Consider the following 18,996-nt stretch of genomic DNA (forward strand, 5'->3'; position numbering starts at 1 on the left):
GAAAAATATAATAAATGGTAGAGTGATGTGCGACCCAAATAAGGACATTAAGAATGTAGGTATTGTGCCACGGTAAAGGTAATATGAGCGAGATAAATAGAGGGAGAGAAAGAAAAAGAGAGAGAGAGAGAGAGAGAAAGAGGTGGGGGGGGGGGCGGGGTTGAGACAGGGAAAGAGAGAGGGAAAGGGATGGAAAGGAACATGTGAGTCTGAAAAGAGCGATTTGCCAAACTGGCTCGAAATTTCGGAATGTCTCACGAAGCAGCTTGCGGAATATCGTATGTGGAAGAAGAAAGAGAAGAGGTCGACCGCTTTCAGCTCAGTCGGTCGTTCTGGGTAACTGCGAAGTGGATCCGCGCTGGAAACGTCTCCACACCCAGGCTATCCTCTCCATCTGTGTTTCATGCTGATGAGGGGAGCGAACGGCGAAACGCCTCTTCCGATGGAGAAGAAACTGCGCGAAAGTCTGAGACCCGGAACTCGTGCAAGCGCTGCGGCTCTGTCGGCTTCGCAAGGCTGCTTTCTTTCGACCCAGCGTTAAAACTGCTTCATATTAATGTTGGTTTGACTGAATCATTAGACATAAAAGTTTAGCTTTGGTTATATGAGGTCCCAAGATAGTAAGAGACAAAACTTTTAAGACATTTTAACTTTTTTCTACTTTAATTACTGCCTCAATATAACTATCAATCACGTGACCATTAAGAAGGAAGATTTTTAACTCATGGAAACAATTTTTTCTTAAATGTCCTGTAGCGTTGACACCTGCACCTGTCAACATTCATTATGTGCTAAATGCGATAGTTTCATACTAAATTTGGCTGAGAAATATGCAAAGGCAGAAGCAAGGAGGAAAACTGATTAAACATAAGTTAAAAATACAAAAACAGTACTCCTTCGGGACAGAGCTTGTTTCCGAAACGTATGAGACGTAACAGAAAACAGTACGCAGTTGGAGCAAAGACGTTTTAATATTAAATACATTTTTCTTAATTTTTATAAATTCTACTGAAATGCATCACTTTTTATTCTGTTGGTTTTCGGAACAGATTTTATTTGAATTTGATAGGCTAACGTAGGAGGTCGGTTTGTAAAAGTATTAACAAAAGAAATCCTTCTAGCGGTATGTCAGTCCCGCTAGCCGGATGGAGCTCTGAGAGCTTTCCGTCAGTAGCGTATGGCGGAAAGTATCTGCATTACCCACATACAGCCTTTGAAAAATGAAGCCACCGCGTGCGACACGAAACAGATCATCATAAACGGAGAATTAAGTAATATTTTGTGGACTTTCCCATTATTGTTCCTTTACCAATATATGATTGTAAATGGGATTCTCTCTTCGCTATCACCAAGAATCCCACCAGTAGTTTCAAAGGAACGGAGAACTCGTTGGGCAGAGAAGCTCATGACATTCAGGCGACATTCGAATAATCTTAATGGTAAACCTGTACATGTGGGTACGCTGCCTGTACAGCTATATTTTGATGCTATTCACTGATCCAGCTTTGTGTTGACGCAAAGCTGTGTATTGTATTAACTAGGTGAAACTCATTTCTAGACTTCACACGCTTTATTGATCCTGTACCACTTAGGTTTCCAATTATATGCCCATTTTCTAGTACGCTACTGATTCCAGTGATGCGGACCAAGAAAAGTTAAACAGGTCAACTTCTTAATCTACCGATTCTTGGCTTAAACTATCAAAGTTATCTCTATTGACAATTTTGACTCGGTTATGTTACATATTTTAGAAAATTCTTTAGAGCAGTATTACAATAACCACACTGGGGCCCAAAATAAAAACTGAATTTTTGCAAGGTTGCTTTTTTGTCACAAAACAGTATAACCAGGTGACAATGAAGTAGAAACAAGACAGTGAAGTAGAAAAGATGTAAAGAATAAGGAACGTGAACAACTGCAACATGCATAACAGTAGACCAAAATGTTCTTTGTTTTCCCCAAGTTAACCTATTTGCACACACTTTCCGGCAACTGGTTAATGTGCTCAGCATGGGGTGTGACCACCTCTGGCAGCAATACAAACCTGACAACGACGGGGCATGCTGTGAATGATGTCATCAGTCTCATGTTGAGACAATTACGCCCATTCTTCCTGCAGAGTTGCTCGCAGTCTTGGAGAGTGATGGAGGATGCTGACGTGATTAAAACCTTATTCCTACCGTATCCCAGACTTGTTCTATGGGACTCAAATCGGGAGAGCGAGCAGGCCACCCCATGCGTGCAGTATCTTCCAAGGAAACATCAACCACCCGTGCTCTATGAGGTCGAGCATTATCGTCCATCAAGACGAAGTATGAGCCCACAGCACCTCGTAACAACCGCAAAAGAGGTCCTAAGATCTAGTCACGAAACGTGATAGTAGTTAATCCTTGACAATTCACCAGTATAGTTTCTTGAAGAGGGGTGGTCAACGTAATCACTGCCCACACCATTAGACATCCTCCTCGATATCGGTCTCTTTCCACAGTGTCTGGGTTCCGAAATCGTGTTCCATGTTCTCTCCAGATGCGAATCCATCGAGAATCTCCAGACTAAATCGGGACTCATCTGTGGAAACAGCGTTGGCCTACTGCTCGACTGCCCAGATGGCATGTTGAGGACTCCACTATAGACGTTTCCTCCTATGAAGAAGCGTCATAGGTAGACATACAGCAGGTCTCTGACAATAAATGCCACCCTGCCGAAGCCTTCTGCCCACCGTTTGCCTCGATAAAACACATCCAGTGGGTGCTGCGAGCTCACACGCCGATTTCCGTCCGGTACTAAGGCGGTATTGTCGTGCCCTTACAGCCAAATAACGGTCCCCTCTTCTGAAGTCACACGTGGTCTGCTCTGCCCTGGTCTTCGGGATACAGTTTCGGTCTCTGTACACTGTCACGACGTACGAAAAACAACAAAGCGATTCACACGAAGCCATTGGGCCACATCAGTTTGCGACTGTCCTGCATCCTTTCTTTCTCTGGCACTCCAGCACAGAGAGTCTGTTGGTCAATTTCTTGATACTTTCCCTGGTAATGAACCACAAGGTTGTAGGTAAGTCAGCTATGCCACAAGCCGAGTAAGTGCTTTCATTGTGTTTCCGTTCCCCTTTAAATACTACAGATTTGTTTTGCTTGCTATTTTGATATAAATTGCTGAATTGATTGTTCAGTTTTTTGACACTTTTTTATATGGTAAATCACTTAGGTTTTGAGCACATTTGGAACCATTTAGAGTGAATGAATATTTTCATAGCATCTCGTCCTGCTCTCTGGATACCATAGCAGTGAGTTCGATTGCCTTTCTGGTAAAAGTAAAGTGTCTGAATTCGCGGTGCTTGCTTTGTCTGAAAATCCACATGACATTTACCACGTGAGAGTCCAGGAATGATCTCACAATTTTGAAGTAATTTACAAATTCAAATGCTCCGCTGGCGTATTCCGATTTATGTCGAATCACTGGAGCTACTGTTTGTGGAATACGTTTACGGTTCAAATAGCTCTGAGCACTAAGGGACTTAACATCTGAGGCCATCAGTCCCCTAGCACTTAGAACCATTTAAACCTAACTAACATAAGGACATCACACACATCCATGCCGGAGGCAGGAGTCGAACCTGCGACCGTAGCAGTAGCGCGGTTCAAAACTGAAGAGCCTAGAACCTCTTGGCCACACCGGCCGGCGAATACGTTTATTTTGACTGCTTTCCTTTCCCTGTATTATTATAATAAGTCATTTCTCTGATCAATGTCGCGTAATAGAGAACCTCAGCAATCTTGTGCCTCATCCTTCCCTCGTGCGTCTTCAGCGTGAATTTGCCGTTGGTGCTGACATGTGTGTCCTCCTCCTATGACTTAAAGTTAATGGTATGATTCTTTACATGTGCGTTTTTTCGTTTGCATTTGTATTTCCTGTTTCGATACCAAAATATGGCACGATACACTTCTGAGCAGTAAATGCTCTACAACATTCACTGTTCCACAGTATTGTTAAGGCTTTTGTGGCCAATTGTTGACAAAGTGCCAGATGACTTCAGTCTAGGGTTCTTCGGCCGACTTTTCTTTGATGAATTTTCTGACGTTTCGCCACCAACAACGAAGCGTGAAGCTTTGAAAATGCCAGCCACTCGTGTGACTAAAAAATCCGAAATAGAAGCTAACAGGCACTTCACTGTTTTACTCACTGATACCCTACGCTCGTATTCAAAAATACCACTTTAATTAGCTTATTTGATCTGTTAACCTTAGGAACAAGGTAGAACCAAATGCTAAGAAGTTTACATGTACCTTAATTCCATGTATCATTGCTTTAAGCAGCAATTCTCGTAATGATTTCCTTTGCCAAGGTTTTGTTTAATTTCATTGGTAATTGGCTTGCGTCTCGTCTGTCTATTAGGATTTCTCCCCCTATCTTCAATATAAAAAATGACACATGCTACGTGCATAAATGACTCTCGTTGTCAGATTAAGGATTACAGGCTACTTGCACCTGTATTGTCTGAACGGCAAAGCCTATTCCAAAGTGAATCTAACACTCTCACCACTATAAGTATACTGTGCCATGGAATTTGCGGTTAATAAAAATAATCTCATTCAAAGAATTCTGAAAAATTCATTCAGCGATCGGTAGACTATTCTACAGGTTTCATTTGCAACAGGGTCCCAGTAGGATAAAGAAATGTGATAAACCTCATATTTTCAATTCCTGTTTGAAACGCTTTCTTGATATTCTCTGCTTTTGTTCAGAATGGAAGTTCCTCTTATGGAAAAGGAAATCAATTTACAGAAATAATGCCGACTGAATAATCATGTAGTTGTGTAATTAAAACATTCTTTTTCTGAGTAATAGTAAGTATCCAAATACAACATAATCTCAACACAGTTCCTTTTCACAATTATTCGTACACTCCCTACGAATGTAGAATTTTATTTACAGAACGTTCTCACAGCACATTGCACTTTACGGGCCTTAGAGATAATCTTGTTGAAAAGTTTCAGTTACCAAATAATTTAGTCTGGTACATAATTCATTAAGAACACTAAAATCTGTACACGTTTCAGACAACAGTCATAATTAAAATCAAAGGAAAGGACGTAGATAAAGGGTGTCCCGTCAGAGGAATAAATGGACTGTCATTTGAAGTTACTTTCCTGCTTTTTAAAATTATGCTTGTATGTGACAAGGTTCATGTTGAAATCCGTATTCATTTGTACGCAAAGAGAATGAAAGAAAGTGACAGTTGTAGCTCACAGGAAAGAGCCTCTAATTTGATTGAAACTCCGATTGTGTGTAGAAAATCGATTCTACACTACGTAACTAAGAATACACGGAAACGCTTTTCTAGTGTCACCTGCCGAGGTCAATGTTCGCAAAGCTCACTTTGCGGAGATACGTGAAGCAGTTACCACTATGCCCCGTCAACATCAAAACAAGTGTGGAGGGGTCAGACGGAGCACACTCGAGGATCTGAGTTTTACATACCGTGGACTTTCGGCTCATACAAGGCATACGGCGTAGAAGAGGGAGAAACGCAGCAACAAACACACTAGAGCACCCAATGCCACAGGATGCCTGACATGTTGTCCCCATAACCGCAATGGTCTGTATGAGTTGGCCAACAGTGTTGGCTAGAGACTAGAGTAGTAATGGATTTGGACACCTCTGTGTTGATGGCTAGACTAATCTGCAGGACGGAATGGAGGGCTCTTGCCATTGTCAATCTCCACGAATCAGTGACACCTTAGGCAGTAATGGTCACATGGCCACCAGCGTTGGCGTGATGACTGTTTAATCCCACTTCAACCTAGTCTACAAGACAACAATATGGTAACCAGCATTATTGAGTAGCATAGTGAACAAATTCCAAGTATCATAAGTAAGATACAACATCAGTCATAAGTAAGATACATTAGTCATTGGGTACAGCATGCTACCTTTTGCTACATTTTGAGAGCAATGTACTATGCAACCACGGAAAAAAGCAAACTTTAAAGCTCGAGATACTGTCGCTCCTTCAAGCTACTCCATACGCCGTATTTCATCATGGAAATGCAATGAGTTCGCAAAGATTCTCCAAAGAATGAAGGGTACCACTCCATCCCTAATGAGGTACTGTTACCCCTTACTCGCTGGTCTACAACCTCGTTTCGTATATTACCCATTGAATACGTGAGTTCGACACCAACTTGCACGTCTTTCTCCTCCACCAAATATATTCGATGTTTTGTGGCTTTTCATACAAATTAAATTATGTGACGTAGAGGAAGGGGTGAGGGTGGGGATGGGGGGTTGGGGGGCGAAGGCGGGCTTCTCAGGAACATATCCGATTTTGGGCTCCATTCCACTTCAATTAAAGACACTGATTACTCTACACCATGTTGAATCTCCAAAGTCACAAAGCATGTAAAATTTCTCATTCCTAATCATATTCCATAGATCAGCAATTTAATCTGTGAAATAACGTTCTTTCCGGTATCGACCAGAGTCATAGCATTCACGAACATTAAAATGTATTTAGTGGTAAATTAGAGTAGTAAACAGAAAATTACTGTACATAAAGACCCGATATTCGTATTGCATTATTCATTCTTTTTCCTTCATGTCATTCGTTGCAGCATTATCGTCGTAATTTGAGATAGGAAAAATTGTTCTCTTAGTTATTTTTGTGAGACATTTGAAATTTGTGGACTTGGCCCTGATGTTTCGTAAATTTATTATGAGTGCATTTAGATTGCGTGAGTAGAATAGGAGACGCAGCTCAGTATTATTGCAACACCTGTTCTGTGAAGGTATAGTGTGGCTCTGAGCACTATGGGACTCAACTACTGTGGTCATAAGTCCCCTAGAACTTAGAACTACTTAAACCTAACTAACCTAAGGACATCACACACATCCATGCCCGAGGCAGGATTCGAACCTGCGACCGTAGCGGTCGTGCGGTTCCAGACTGTAGCGCCTTTAACCGCTCGGCCACTCCGGCCGGCTGAAGGTATAGTGTGCATAATCCAGAGGAAGTGGGAAGACAGCGGTTAGAAGTTTAAATTTCCAATTGCTGTGTCTGTAAATGATTCGCGGCCTCACCTCTGAGTCCCGACGTAACTACGAATACTTAAAGAGATATAATGTACAAGACTCTCTGTCTAATGTAATAATGATAATGTGAAAGGTCTTATGTCGAATGTGATTAAGTTTAGTGAGGAACTCAGAAAATGGTACGAAACAAATGACAAAACTGTACATGTTTGTCAGTTTGTTAAATATTAACTAACGTAGAGGACTGAAACAAACTAACTACATTGGAACAATGATGTGTTCGCTGTTGTTTGGTGGTATTTGATGTATTAGACACTGATATGATTTATTCAAAAACTGAAACACAGTCCCAATTCAATAAGTGAAATGTTTTGTAACCTTTTTCTACCGAGTTGTACCAGAACAACAGAACAAGAGAGTTTAACCAAAAAGTCCAGAAATCCAAAGCCAAGCTGTCATAAGCAATAACAATTTCTTCCAACGTACAATACGGTAAGAATTCAAGTTCACAGGGCACGACAGATTTCCGCGTTCACTCAGCAGACAACAAAAGCTGCTAGACATTTCGAAGTGAAGTTCTACAGATGACGATTTTGCGAGCGTCAGTACTGGAAACACTTAGTCTCCAGTTTAAGTTTAAGTTTTAAGACTTATTCTTTTGCCTTCAGTCTATTTTGTGGTTTTACGGTTGTTCCTTACTTACGGCTGCCAATACTTGCAGTAAATGTCGCGAAAACTAGCGCTTCTTTGTATTTTATTCCGTTTATTGATTTTTGTTGTGATTTAGCCAGAACGCGATGTGGGCATTGCAGATTGAGCCTATACTCGTTTCTGTTGCCTATGGTTTTGGTGCTTATAGTTTCAGAGCCAGCAATTGCTTGACGTTTCTCGATTTCATTCTTTCAGTCGTGCTACATCTGCCAGTAGGTGCAATTATCTCGACGGGTAGTCGCAAGGAAGGTGCAGAGTCAATCGCAGAGCCCTGTTATGCATTCGTTGCAGCTGTTGGATATTGATGACGACAGCATTTCTCGAAGCAACTGCAGCGTACTCGAGGAGAGGTCGTAGTAGGCGCTTGTATATGACAAGAACAACGAGGGTGGGCAGCATAGAGTGTGGGTTGAGCATTGGATATAGGTCCTTCAGATTCCAAGGGCCCTGACACCTATTTATTCTCCGTTTGGTGCCACGTTAGACATCTGTCCATCTTGATATGAAAGTAACGAGCAGATGATGCCCACTCTACGGATGGAATATCACTGCTGATGCTGTTCTCTATATATCCGACAACGAGCCGTAGATGAGTGGGCCACCGGACGTGTGGGTCACGGATTCTTGTGAGGGACGCCTAGTGCTGGCAGTGGGGTGTTTCAGTGATTGTGTGGTCGGGGTTGGAGCCTGAATTGCTGTTATGCGGGGATATCAGAGTATTTATTAATTACCTAGGTATCCCTTGTTCTTTCCTACCCAGCGGCCTTGCCGCAGCGGTGACACTTGTTCCCGTCAGATCACTGATGTTAAGCATTGGCGGCTTGGCTGGCACTTGGACGGGTGACCATTCGGGTCTACAGAGCGCTGATGGCGAGCACGGTGCATTCAGCCCTCGTGAGGCCAACTGAGGAGCTACTTAATCGAGAAGCAGTGGCTCAGGTCCCGAAAGACTGCTACGGCTGGGAGTGCGGTGTGCCGAAAACATGCCCTTCCATACCCAGAACCAATGCCACCTCTGCCTGAAGATGACACGGCGGTCGTTCGGTAATGTTGGGCCTTCCGAGGGCTGTTGGGACGGAGAGAGAGAGAGAGAGTTGTTTCCCACCCATATTAAATTTGTAAAATCTCCTCCTGTGTGACTAGCGTTTACTGAGAAAGATAGAAAAACTGTTGACTGCTCAGAGATAGAAGAATAATTTAACAATTTTGTAAACCAGATACACCCGCAATTTGAGGATGATAATCGATGGAATAGTTAGCTGTAGCACAGAAAAGGGATTTACATTAGCGAGAGAAGTACTAACAGGTTATTTCATAATCCCATATTTCACTATTTTGGTTAGAAAAAAAATACTACATCGCTTTAGATCGGTAAGCAGGAGGCAGAGGGCTTCTCTGATGTGTCGCCCTGGAGAAAACTATTATTCCTTTTATGTTTTAACTGTGTTTCCCTCTCGCTATCCACTAGTGGAACAAAGGGTGGGAATATGACTTTGGTGCAAATTGTGCCCTCCGCCACACACCGCCTGGTGGGTAGCGGAGTATGTATGTATATGTACATTTAGATAAATCTTGGCAGACGGGATGCGACGCTTGTGCAGTATGAGTATCCTTTTTGTTACCTTTATATTTCAGTTTTCTTCGCGGGTATATTAGGTTCTTCTAATTATATGACGTCTGCTCAGGAATTAATACAAAAGTCTAGACAGTTATTAATTGATGTATGTCGTAAATCGCACAAGTGTATGGAGGGATTCTTGCACAGTATACCCTCTTCAGTCCCGAAGATAAACAAGGAATGGAAAAATATTTCACTTTTTTTGGTGCAGTTGATCTCAAAGTAGCACAAAAAAACTAATTTTGAAATTTTATTTTAGATAATGTTCGAATAATTGAATGTACACATATGTGTACATTGGGCCTTAACAGAGAGAAAAATGCCGATCTCGTAGTATTTTCATGTTTTTATTTACAATTACTTCTCATTTTTATGTACACATTACATTTTATGAACACACATCTTTTCATGTTTATGGAATTTAGCACAACAATTGCTTTTAAGACGCACAAATAAACTTTGCACTTTTAACACATTATGCGAGAACGTAACTTGCACCCTGGTAGCCGACACCTTAAGGCAAAAATGCTCTAAATATATTCAGGAAGATGGCCAACCCTTTTCTTTCTCTAGTTGACTTTGGCACATTTCATCTTCGTTTTGTGTGGTTTGATGCTCCTCATCTTCATCAGAATTGCTGTCATTCTCCTGTGTTACACTCGGAAAAATTTATTTCGACAGTTCCAGTGATTCTACAATTTTTGAAGACTTCACCAAGTCGTGGGCCAAGTGAATTCTGAAGTTAATGAGAGACATCCACTTTTATAGTATCGCTTCTTTTTGACAACACCTTTTGTACATAATCCACGAATTAACAGTGGCACACCAATTCGTTAAGGTTGAGTTGGAAGTTCATCAACAGAATCCTCGTCTTCATCTGACAAGTTACTCAAGTCACTCGTCTCAAGTAGTTTCATAATTTCATCGTTTGTCAGAGCTGAGAAGCGAAAATTAACTAAATGGAAGGTAACTGTTGAAGTACTTGAATAAAGGAATGAAAGTGAACCTAATAACAAAATTAAAGATTTTAGAGCTTTTACTGTGATTAGTACCCAGGACCTACAGATCACATGTCCATCATGCTAACTGTAACACCCACAACGACTTTGCTCCTACTCTACCGTATTAGTAGCTAAACTTCCAGATTTTAATTTACATTACGTTTTAAATTACGATTTCTCAGTGAGATCAGTCTTAGCGTTAGTACCACTACATTCTGTGAGCTAAGACCTGATGTACACAAATGTGTACTTCAAAATTCAACAGTCGACGTTTGTAAAACTACGAAAGTATCGTTTTAATTGCATTCACTTATCACTTCCTTGATGTCTTGTTTGGAGTAAGACACGATAAAAACAGTAATACAATTAAGAAACGAATATTGAAACTGAATTTACCTTTCTCGCATGTCGCAGATGGCGCCATCCTTAAGATCGGAAGTTTCAGGATGCGAGAAAACTCGCCAAAACTGACTTGCGCGCGATCTAGTGGCACAGTCGCGCACATCAGGTCTCAATTTGGGAAAACGACACTTGGCAGGATGACACTACAAAGACCTGATGTGTACGTCGGGACTGAAGAGGATATGTGCCTAGGATTATTAATTATTTTTGTTACAAAGCGGGGCCACGCTCAGACATTGGTATCTTGGCATACGAGGGGTGCAAAATGCCGGATACCTCTAGGTGTCAAAGAAGATACCAATGACAATGAAAAACTGCATAAGATGTGAAGATGAGATCAGCATTAGAGACGAACGGCACGGTGATGTGCGACCACTGAGTGGTGTGTCAGTGAATGTGTGGGTAGCCTCATTCCGTTAGTTTCCTTCAGAACTCATCTCTGGTAACAAATCCCAACGCAGAGAAAGGTAGAGAAGAATGTAAGCATGTTTACACGTGCTTCTGCATTTGAATAAGGGGCCATTTTTTCCTAACACCAGAGGAGGATACATTGGGTATCATTCGGCAAGGTAAAATCAGATTAACAACCAGCAAATACACAGTGCTTGTTTATTGGAATAACAAGGGCCTCTACGATCTCGTTATTTTCTAGAACACAGCCGGATAGCTAACAGTGACGCCTGCGCTTTCCACCATTTCTCTACTCTGGTCTGCAGCTCGTTGTCTGTGCAAAACTTCTGTCCTCATATCCAACTGTTCACCTGAGCAAGGAGATGAAAGAGGGAACCAAGGCCAGCTTGTATCATGGGTGATCAAACACAGCCCACCGAAAAAGATGCAGGAGCATCTTTGTTGAAGCTGCAGTATGCGGCTGAGCATTGTCGTGGAGGAGGACAATGCATGATGGCAACACCCCTCTTCACTTCTTCTGAAGTATCCTTCGTAGACGATTTTCTCAAACCTCCCGATCCACTCACTGAACAAGAAAATCAGTTGACACTTGCTAACTTCCCTGACAGCCTGTATCGTGAACTTCTGTACGTCTAGCTTCAACGTTCCTTCACCATTGACGCACTTTGCTATCACGCATGACAGTTACGGCAAGGGGGACTGCATGAAATCAGGTGGAACCTCTTAGCATGAAGAAATCGAATGATAGTACGCATATCACACTTGGCGTGAGACACTCATGTTGTAGGCATCTCCATGTTCTCACTGTGCAGTCAGACATCAAAAGTGCGACGTGATGCGATGGACGGGTTTACTGGAGATACAGAGCAACACTTCTGCTCTAAGTAATTTTTGAGGACATTTCTCGTGGAGAAAACGGTCTGGCAAAAAGTACTTTAAAAATGGACACAAACAGTATCGATCGCAAAAATATTTATTTTGTGGTAACCAGTTCCGCTCAATTTTTGACCATACTCAGATCCACATATCATGATGGTAGGCTGTGGTGGTGAATGGATGAGGTGTTGTAACTCCACGAACGTCAATGTTCGAGCTCCATCCTGGTATTAGAGTCTGAGGATGGTCAAAAATTGAAATACTGAGTGAAATCGTTTACCAAAAAATAAGTATTCTTGCGGTGGAGACTGTTTGTGTCCAGTTTTAAAGTACCTCTGCAGTAAGCTTCATCAGGTTTTCACTGAAGTTTTAATTTCGCGACTCATCGGACCTCGAGGAAAAAAAGCAAAAAGAAGCAGCGCCGGTAAATTAGGAATCCCTATTCGTCACCTTTCACTTATTGCAGAAATAGAAATTTTTCTACGGAGCAGCAGAAATTATTACGAGTAAACTTTTCCACCTTGTTTTGAAATTTAGCTTTGTTGTTTGTTGTACATTTTATTTCATTCATTGGGTAGGTGATCAAAAATTTTAATCCTTAAACAGAAATCTACAAGATGACTGTGGGTCAGCACCACATATTATTCTTACAGCACGTTTTTGAATACTTCATATCCGTGGGGTCTATTCTTTCGGGTATGTTCGAAAGAACAGACTCGATTCATGATTCCGCAGTCATATGCTCGTACATGACAAAAGAAAAATTACGACGTCAGTTGCAATCGGGCATTGAAATAAATCAAACGGCGATAAGTGAGAATTAGTGCCGTTCCGGGACTCGACGCCGGATTTGCCACTTATCGTTAGCGATCACCTTAACCATTTCGGCTAACCGATCGCGCTAGCCATCCAGTTAAATTTCTCACGTCGCACATTACATACGTAGTGTCCCCTGTCGATTATCCTCATAGCTCACAGTCTCACCTGATTCCTGCCAGATGTCGAATGAGGAGTGAATCCATGCTGAATGTATAATTATTTGCCTTCAAGGCGCATACCTTTACATGTGTTGTCTGTTACTTCGGAAATGTCAGCGTGCTCGGATAGATGAAGTGAAGTGGTTAAGGCGACCATTCGAGATAAGCGGGAAATCCGGGTTCACGTTCCGGTGAAGTTGGAATTTCTCTTTCTTCGTAAAAATTAATTACCCCAGAATATTATTCCATAGGACGTTATTGAATGAAAATGCGCAAAATATGTTAATTTACTGGAAACTCTTCAAGATTTACAATGATTCGAAGACCAAATGTGACTGAACTTAGATGTTTTAGAGTTCAAGAATTATTGTTTTCACTTTAAATTTTCATTAGTATGATAACTGTGTAGAGTAGAACCATCATGCGTTCGTTCTTTGAGGACGACTCACTCAAATAAATGCGCAGTTTGAACGATCTACATGAATGAAGACAAAGGTTATGGTCACTTGCGTATCACTCATTACAGTAAACGTGTAAATAACTTATAGCAAAAATTTATAAATATTTTTGCTAACTTCAAATCATTCCATACTATTTCTGTTATAATATGCTATGGCGTTCTAGCCTGTAATTTGCCTTATGTTTCCTCTGTAACTTTATTCTGTCCGCTCATCTGGAACTATTAGATTGTAATTTCATTGCTTGTATTTCCTTACAAAGCTTCTTCATTGTCTGCAGCATTAAATGTGCTGCTGCTTGTTTGTAGTTAAATTAACAGAACCAAAGAAGCTGATTTTTACTTAGTGTAGAGTTTTATTCTACAAGTTACTAACCTATGGTCACATGAAACAGTGATACTATCGATGATTGGCTCATTCTGCACAATTTCCTCCTTATTTCACAGAATACAGTCAAAATCATTTCTAATGTAATTTGATTAATTCATTTTCTGCTGACTTGCTCTTCACAGTTGTATTTACAGTGTATATTACGTTCATTTCCGAAACTCCATGAATGTTTTTTCTTTGACATGGAAATTTCTTACATAAGAGCAGTTTTTCAGCATAGTGTAAATACTCACATTAATAATCAGCCAATTTTGTCCTGTATTGTCAAAGGTCACACGAACAGTGCAAATTGTCCAAGCAAATTATATGGGTTTGACAGAAATATTGCATGAAGAGCTACTTTTTTATATAAAAGTGAGAAAGACCCCATCTTGTTGTACACATGGAATATGGAAGTATTGTAACACGACGTCCTGTGGGAGCGCGAAAAGCATTATTCAACGTGCTGGCGTTGCTGTCAGGGATCCTCCGAGGCATAATCCGTAGGCAACGGTCATCCATTGCAGTAGTAGCCCTTCCTCTTATGAAGAACTTTATGCCTTGAGGCACTTCGTAGTGGGCTGTCACTTTCGGGTCACAATAGGCCAAAATCACTATTGTGGTGAACAAATACATTTCATAATAGTCCAAATAGAAAATCTTACCCTTTCTAAAACCACCGTTCTTTATTGATCCTTTGCTATTGTCAGTTCTTTCTCTGTGGATGATGATGATGCAGGAATAGCATGTATACATTGTTCCAAGAAATATCCTTTACGCATATTTAAAATATTTTTTGCTCTTCTGTATCTCATTTCTTCTGCACGAATAACTGTATCTCCAAACTTCCTGTCAGCAATAAAATCTAATACTGAATATTCTTGTCTGCACTAAAAGGCATTTTCTTTCTTTAGATTCGTTTCGCATTCTTTCTTTCACCTGCCTTCCGAAAGTCCACTACTGGTGCACAGTACATTTCATAGTTACATCTCTGAGAAGTGACGCAGCCATTTAGGTAATGGGACTGCGTTCTGGTGAGTGAAGAGGTTCAAATATCGGTATGATCATCGAAAAGTAGGCTATCCGTGGTTTTCCTAAACCTATTAAGACGAATACAGTGATGGTTCTTTTGAAAAATTCACAGCTAAATTCCTTCAGCATCCTTTTTCTGTACGGATTTCTGTGCTTGTCTCTTAAAGCCTCATAGTCGACCAGACCTTTTTTCTGCTTCAGGTTTCAGCCGCTTGAAATTGTTCCATCATATTCAACGTCTCAAGTTCCGTATAAAGAATATGTCAGATACAGTTATATCGTGATATTGCGTAGTATTTGTACAGCAGAGAGCAGGTGCCGAGGTTAGTGGCCATAACGCATTTTTCATCACACTTTCTGAGAACTCCGCGTTCACTACAAAGAATATGCTTTTAGTCGTCTAAATAACAGCATCTGCACTACGAAACGCCTTCACACACCCAAACGGTGTTGCAGGTAGCCTATCTAATAGCTTCCAGGAGCAACAAAAGTTTGATTTCTGGTGTTTCAAATAATTATTTACCGAAATTGAAAACTTAAGATGTTGTCAAAATCTACTCATTCAGATGTACTATCATGTTAAACCGAAAGGTTTAACATAAAATGTTACGTATTAAAATTGAAAACTGCGTGTTGACGCAACGTAACCCAAGGAGCGCAAATTACACTGAATATATTCATTCAGTATTTGAAAATGAGAGCACGTAGCAATATCCAACAAAATTTATACATAATGTTAAACTTCCTCAAAGCTTTTTCTGGCTGACAACCCCCACAAAATAATGACAGGAAAAAAATGTATCCCTTACTACCGGCTAGTTACAATAAAAGTGTAGCTATTCGCAAAGGTCCAGTGTGGACTGTAATTATCGGATGGCATGCGTTAATGCGGAACTGACATACGCTGGAAAAATATTTGTCCTAATTTTGGCCACCATGTGCAAGAATGGCGTATAGAAATGTTTCCACAAGTAATAGATTGTGAGCGGGACTTGGGCGCAAACTGGAAAACAGTTAGGAAAGGCATTATACTGATTTTGTTATTAATTGCCGCTTACACAATTTGAGCACCGGAGGCGTCGATGAGATGCTGCATCCGTAAAACTACGTGATCTGCAGTTGCTCTCTGCAGTTCCGTGGAATCAGAGCAATGTGTCCCTGTATACTGGCCTTCAAAGAAGGTAGAGACCAAAAGTGTCTGGCGTGTTTCCAGGGTCTCCTGCAAAGCCGCCAACCCGCAACGTAGAAGCCCTATGCGGGTCGTCGCTCCAGCTCTGCCGGCGCACCTGGTCTGCAGGAAATTAGAAAAAAAAAAAAATTGGAAATTTGTGGTAAGTCCCATGGGGGCAAATAGGGCCAAACTGCTGGGTCATCGGTCCCTAGGTTTACATACTATTTAATCTAACTTAAGCTAAGGACAAAACACACACACACACACACACACACACACACACACACACACACACACACATGCCCAGGGGAGGATTCGAACCTCCGCCGGGGGAGTCGCGGGAACCGTATCAAGGCGCCATAGATCGCGCGGCTCCACCGCACCGCAGCCTGTAGGAAGCAGTCCATTTCAGAGGGCTCCCACAAGAGCAGTAGCGGCCGCCACATCTACGGACCTTTTGCTGCATCCGCCACATCATGTTCTTCAGGCAATCCGAGCTCACATCGCTAGTCACCTGGTAATCATTCGCCACGTGTGTATAACTGTCCGCGTCCGGGTAGCAACAGGCATTTTCGTCGTCTCCACCAGCAGTATTAGAAGATTGCCAGAACCACGTCGCTGGCCGGACTCGACGTCACCGTTACCAACGGGGACCACCGCTCATCAGGACCCACTGCTCCAGCCATGGACTCTGATGCTGGAACTCCTCGTAGCATCGCGAGATGGCAATTTAATTTTCTGCCTACTGTTGATGTCAAAGAAGACTGCCTTTTTCGCTTCCAAGATAACGTTTCAAAAGATTATCTCAGGCAGAGATTTACTTGTGTTACTTTCCAAGAACTTTAAGTTGTTCAGGAAGGATTTTTCTTATTTTTTTGAAGTGTTAACGGATGGCAGAACTTATATTTGTGAACATAAACTGATTTTGTCAATAAATTGATTTTTAAGTGTAATCAACTGACTTACTCTGAAAGCGACTCAAGCTGGGACACTTCATTGTCTCTTCATTGTCTCTGGTAAAAGCGTTCTTTTAAATAACTTCAGGTGATCCTGAAAGGCATGCATATGAGAAAACTCTGGAGATAACACGTTCGTGGAAAGTTGTATTAAGCATAACTTTCGTTGGGCGAGCAGCATGAGATGTTACCCCATCTTCACGAGAACAATGGTTTTTCACACAGTTCCGCTCTTCAAAGACGGGAAGCACGACCTGTAAAAGGACGTCTCCATAACGATCAGACGTCACGATACGCCTGATAGCCCTCTGGATGCATTCTCTTAAAAGAAAAACGGATCGAGGACAAAGGCGCCTGTGCATCTACACTACACAATCACATACGGCGATTTCAAGGGCTCTTTGTGCTCAACACGCGATTTAGCAGGATTCGGCAGTTCTGTATATTCATTGCACCCAGTAGTGTAAAATGCAGCTTTTCACTCTACAGAATATTTTACGGCCACACGTTATCGATACGTGCCAGATACCAAATATCAAATTCAGAAGATTGCTGCGTGGGTTGGCGGCGTTGCAGAGGATCCAGGAAACATGCAGCACCGTCTGGATCTTGGACGGGTGCCGGTGTGAAATAGACCGCAGAACCTTTCACACTGTTGACCGTGGAACAGACAATTCTCATGACACTGATCGAACACTGAAGCTGGAACTCCTCGTAGCATCTCTGATAGATGATGGATAAGAATGGTGCTATATTTGTAGCATAGTCAGCATATAATCTCACGGGGTTACGGTCTGGGCCAGATGCCTTCCTGGCGTCTAAGATTATTAACTGTTTTGCAATCCCAGATATATTAAACGCTATGTCAGATTTTGCCAGACGACAGATGCCAGATGACACTAAGCGATGGTGTGAAAAATATGGCAAAAAATTGATCTACTGTGTTCGATAATTGAAAGGAGGAATGGTGCTGCACTCCTCTACTGTAAACGAGTTTTTGAAAGCTAGGTTTAGAATTTCGGCCTTCTGTTAATCATCAGTTACATAACCCATAGTATCAGAAAGAGAAGGTATTGAATTATTTGTAGCATTCATAGATTTTACGTACGACCAAAATTTTTTCGGGTTATTTTTAGAATCTGCAGATAAAATATTGCTTTCAAATTCGTGAAAAGAATCTCTCGTTGTCCTTATGACAGATGCTTTCATTTCACATAATATCTGTTTGTCAGCGGGGCAGTGACTACGTATAAAACGACTGTGTAAAATTCTGTGCTTTCTCAGCAACTTCCTAATATGTTTGTTGTACCAAGGTGGATCCTTTCCCTCCCCTATGTTTTTGCTAGGCACATACTTATCTAGCACATGGTGGACAATACCTTTAAATTCCGACAAAAGATGCTCAATATCTTTGAGTCCCGCGGTGAATCGTTGGAGCTGATCATGAACATACTCATTAATGACACTTTTATTTGCTTTCCACACAAGAAAAATCCTAGATTTTTTTGTCTGTGAATGGTTAAATTTGTGGCCCATATATTGTATGGATCCATATTGTGAATGTTTGCGCAAGAAAGGAAATTAATTAACATTGCAGATTATCGATATTAGAAATAGTTAACTATGTTTATCAGCATTTTTATCTCTTCGTCTATTATTGTTTTACTCTTTCATTCAATATTTTGTATCACGAAATGTCCTGCTCACACTAATATAGTTTTATTTTTTACCGAAATAATTTTGCCAGATGACACTAAGCGATGGTGTGGAAAATATGGCAAAATATTGATCTATTTAATTCTGTAACTAGAAAATATTCAAAGAGCCAAAGTAGTTGGACTTGAGTTTTTGAATAGGTCGATAATTCGTTTCTTATGTTGTAAATATTCATCAATATATCCGAACAAAATATGAACATTATATTCTTTTGATTAAATTTTGGTACAATGTCGTAATTAAAAATGCCTGTCTTCTGACGTTTG

Source organism: Schistocerca cancellata, chromosome 5 (assembly GCF_023864275.1).
Source record: "Schistocerca cancellata isolate TAMUIC-IGC-003103 chromosome 5, iqSchCanc2.1, whole genome shotgun sequence".
In the NCBI taxonomy this organism is placed as follows: Eukaryota; Metazoa; Arthropoda; class Insecta; order Orthoptera; family Acrididae; genus Schistocerca; species Schistocerca cancellata.